Consider the following 5,163-nt stretch of genomic DNA (forward strand, 5'->3'; position numbering starts at 1 on the left):
AAGGACAAATACGGTATGTGCTCACTCATAAGTGGATACTAGATATAAAGCAAAGAACAATCAAACTGCAACCCACAGATCCAGGGAGGCTATATAGCAGGGGGGACCCTAGGATGACTGTGGCTTATAATAAGTTTTGGTTTTACTCAATCACTGGGCAAGCCTCAGTGAAACATTTCACTATTAGGATAAGAATTTATACTGTATCAAGCTGATAATAGAAAAAATAAATAAATAAAAATGAAAAAAAGGAAATACAAAACAAAAAAAGAGAAATAAAAAATAATAATAATCTGGGGTTGGGGATTTAGCTCAGTGGTAGAGCACTTACCTAGCAAGCACAAGGCCCTGGGTTTGGTCCTCAGCCCCGAAATAATAATAATAATAATAATAATAATAATAATAATAATAAATAACAATAATAATCCTACCTACTGCAGGAATATGAAGTCAGTTGTATATGTAAAGTGCTTAGAACAGATCAGGCATGTAATAAGTCTTCAATAAATACGAGCATCCGTTCATTCCCCAGACATTGAAGTAAGAAAACAGCAGACCGGTCTTTCTCTCTAGTCTCCATGCAGTTCAAAGGTAAAAAGTAACTCTTGCTGCTCTTGCAGAGGCCGCGGGCTACTTCCCAGCACCCAACTCCAATCCCAGGGGCTCTATCTGCCCTTCCGACCCCGAAGGTACTGTGCACACATGTGGTGCACATACATACACACCGGCAACACACGCACGTGAAATGAACACACCTATTAAAAAATGTAAAGACCCCAAACTCAGCCTTTAATCCCAGCACTTGGGAGGCAGAGGCAGGCGGATCTCTGTGAGTTCGAGGCCAACCTGGTCTACAGAGGGAGTTCCAGGAAAGGCGCAAAGCTACACAGAGAAACCCTGTCTCGAACAAAACCCCAACAACAACAAAACAAAATAAAAACAAACCCAAAACAAGATGACTAACCAAACAAAACCATCCCAAACCCAAAGCCCTTTAAAGGTATCCTGAGCCTCCAACACTGTTTCTTTTGGAGAACATGCCACACACCTCCTGACTGCAATCCCCTCTCTCCGCTGCCTGCAGACTCAGTTTTTCTTTCTTTTTCTTTCTCCTTTTTTTTAATTTTGTGTGGCTGTGGGTGTGGTCATGCCATAGCATGAGTGGACAGAGTCAGAGGACAACGCTCAGGAACTGGTTTTTACCTTCCATCTTGCCAAGGCAGGATCTCTCTTATTTCTGTCACTGTGTGACTGTCACTGGGGCAGGCTTTGAGGTTTCAAAAGACTCAAGCCATGCCGGGCACTGGTGGCGCACGCCTTTAATCCCAGCACTCAGGAGGCAAAGGCAGGCGGATCTCTGTGAGTTCGAGGCCAGCCTGGGCTACAGAGCGAGATCCAGGACAGCTGAGTATACACAGAGAAACCCTGATTTGGAGAAAAAAAGAGAGAGAGGAAGGAAGGAAGGAAGGAAGGAAGGAAGGAAGGAAGGAAGGAAGGAAGGAAGGAAGGAAGGAAGGAAGGAAGGGAGGAAGGAAGGGAGAAAGGAGGACTCAAGCAGGTGTTTAAAGTGGACTCTCAGCTGTTGCCCCTCCACTCTGCCGTCCATCATGAAGTCAAACCCCCTGAAATCAGAAGTCCCAAATAAATCCTTTCTTCTCATTCTTACTCTTCCTCTTTCTGTTTTGCTTTGTTGTTGTTTTGAGGCAGTGTCTCTATGTAACCCTTGGCTGTCCTGAAACTCACTACGTAGACCTTCAACTGCCAGAGGTCAGCCTGTCGATGCCTCCCCCACGCTAGGATTAAAGTCGTGCTCTACAAAGCCTCTCTGAACTCACTCTTGACCGTGGTATCTTATCACAGCAATAGAAAAGTAGCCAAGTGTCACGGACCGTTTGAGCTCACTGAGGAGCTGGCTCTGGGAGTGGAGTTGAAGCCTCCTTCATTTCAGACCCAAGCGAGGTTCTATCAAGTGTCCTCACAGACCCCATGTCTGGGTGTGTGCTTATTGCCTTAAATCTGTGACGGGGAGGAAAGAGAACAGAAAAATGGGCCAAGAGTAAAAGCAGCATGTCCTTGAAGACAGCTAGAAGGTAAGCCATTCCCAACAGAGGTTTGCCCCCATGATCTGAAAATGCTTACAGTAGGAGAGAAGCAGGAAGCCATGGGAAGCACGTCCTGAAGAGCTGGGCCAGGAACTGCAGCTGACTGCAACTTGACCCTGATTTCTGCAGGAGTTTGTTTGTTTGTTTGTAGGGAGGGGCTCACTGTAGACCTCTGACTGACTGGGAACTCTCTTTGTGGAACAGACTGGCATGGAACTCAGAGAGAGCCACCGCCTGCCTCTGCCCCCTGAGCGCCAGAGTTAAAGGCACGCACTTGGTTTGCTGGATGTTTTGACTACCCAATTTAATGCTGTTTGGCTGTCTACCTGTCAATCAATCACCTATCACTTGCTATTTCTTCTTTTACTTTGACTTGCTATGTACTTCATAAACTCATTCAAAGCCAAAAGTGTTAGCCAGGCAGTGGTGGCGCACACCTTTAATCCTAGGACTCCGGAGGCAGACGCGAGTGGATCTCTGAGTTCCAGGACAGCCAGGGCTATGCAGAGAAACCCTGTCTTGAAAAACAAAATCAAACAAACAAACAAAACCCAAAAGTATGACTTTTGTAAGTCTTTCTCTGAAGCACACAGAACACCCTGGGCTTTCCATATTTCCCACCTAGAATGAGTGAGATACTGTCCTCCATATGCACACTGGTAATCCTAGACTAGCACTGGAGGGCTGAGACGAGAGAACCATCTCAGGTTCAAGGGCACCCTAAGCTACAGAGTGAGTACCAGGCCGCTCAGGGAAGTCACACACACACACACACACACACACACACACACACACACACACACACACACATGTACACAATTGTGAACCCATACACATGCAAATTAAAGTGATAAACCCTCCAGCCTCACCTCGGCCTACTCCATCCGAAACTCTAGGGGTCCGACTCAACCCCGTCTGCTTCAGAGAGCCCTCCAGGGGGATTCTGAGGATGCAGTGTGAGAACTGGCACTGCTCTTTAAACCCACTCACCTGAGGGCTTCCAGTGCATCCTCACTCCGATGGGAGCAGAGCAGAGCAACCCCACAGTAGGGAAGTCGGGTGCCAGCCCTCTTCGAGCTCAATCCGAGGTAACCCCAGAACTCTCCTAAGGCCAGAGTGCTTGGGCAAGGAGTTACAGACCCTTTGGAAACTGGAGCAATAGACAAATAGCACAAAGAAATTAGGACTGCAGTCTCTCTGAATGGTGGGATCACAAGTAGAACTTTCTGGCTTGAGTCCAGGGAGGAACTCAATTTTACCACATTCCTGTGCTTATGTGATGTATTAGTAGATGGTCTGCTTAAAACTCTATCCTTATTTTGAGACAGGATCTCATAGAGCCCGGTTTGACCTGGAACTATTTTGAAAATGATAACATTGAATCCTAATTCCTTGCCTTCACCCTCCAGCTCTTAAGGGCCGGGGATTACAGGCGTGCCCCGCCACCCCAGCTCTGTCTTTTATTCACCTTTACCCTCCACTGCAATCCTTTCTCCCCACAGAGCCAGGCAGGGCCATGTGCATGCTAGGCAAGCACTTTACCACTCAGCTACACCCCCAACCCAGTTTGGTGGCGATTGCTTTGAGGTGCTGGGTGAGATTAAACCCAGGGCTTTCCCGTGATAGGTAAGCCCTTTATTGCTGACCTCTGCTATCCCTTCGGCCTCACAGGCAATCCGTATGACCTACAGTGGTCCCTCTGTGTCCTGGGCAGGGGACTCAGTTTCAGAGGCACCAAAGCCCCACGGGTGCTGAAGCCTCTCGCAGAAAATCTCCCATAGGAAACGGTATGAGAAACTCAGTGTGACTGTACACACCGATAATTGCCACACTTAAGAAGTGGATGCAGGAAGCTAAAGTGTCCCAAGCCAGCCTAAATAAATAAGTAAACAAATAAAAGAAAATAGCGTGATATTTGCTAAAAACCTGTGGCTGTCCTCCCCTATACACTGTCTTATCTTTAGAAATACGAATGCATGATGACTGCAGACGTGGACAGATGTTATACTGTTCAGGGAAGAATAATGTACAGCCGAGATGAAATCTTTTCTTTTCCCTGAGTATTTTCAATCTACAATGGGTTAAACCTGTAACCAGAGGCCGTGGGCTCACATCGTAGTGAGGACAAAATCCAAACAAGCTCGGCCTGAGAGAAAGGAGAAAGATTTATTACCCACTGCAGGCTACAAGAGCGGGGGAGGGGAGTTACTGAAAAGCAATGCCCTCGCGAACAAAGGAAGCGTGGAGACTTCACTCAGGGAGTCTATGCATATTCATATAGGGGTTGGCCTAGTTACAATTCTGAGCATGCCCAGTTGAGCCATCCCCGAGCATGCTCAATGAAGGAGGCCACTTTCTGAGCATGCTCAGTTAAGAAGTACACGCTTCAGGCATGCTCAGTTTAAGGCTGTGGAGCACATGTTTAAAAGATTTAAAGCGATAGCCAGGAATGCTTCTGAGCATGCTCAGTTTACACCATGACGTTTTAGCTGAAAAGAAAGAAAAGGACACAATTAAAGGTACATTAATACTGGAGTCGCCCTTAGAGGTGCCTCCTAGCAAGTCTGGATGCAGAGCTCATGGCTATGGACGGTGGATTTTATATTTAGTTTTTCATATGTGTGCCTGCAAAACGGATGTCGTCACTTTGCATGAGTTTTGTTCTGCTTTGTTTTCTTGTGTTGCACCTGAAGGGGGGGCTTTTTCTGTGGTGTGCTGGGGATGGCACCCAGGGCCCTCCCTGGACATGCTAGATAAATGTCCTGTCACTGAACTACACCCTACCCCTCAGTGGTTTGTTTTTTAACTTTAATGTTAATGTGATAGCCATGTAATACACACATGAAAAAGACACATATCATACACGTGTGGCCGAACGGATTTTCACAAAGAGTATGTGTCTGAAGCCAGGGCCCAGCTCACGAAAGAATATAATCTGAGCAGGGTGGTGCACACCTGGAGTCCCAACATTGGGAGGCTGAGGCTGGAGGATTATTGTGAGTTTGAGCCAGCTTAATACTAAGCTGCAGACCAGCTTTCATTACATAGTGAGATCCTGTCC

The sequence above is a fragment of the Peromyscus leucopus genome, chromosome X (genome assembly GCF_004664715.2).
Source record: "Peromyscus leucopus breed LL Stock chromosome X, UCI_PerLeu_2.1, whole genome shotgun sequence".
Classification (NCBI taxonomy): Eukaryota; Metazoa; Chordata; class Mammalia; order Rodentia; family Cricetidae; genus Peromyscus; species Peromyscus leucopus.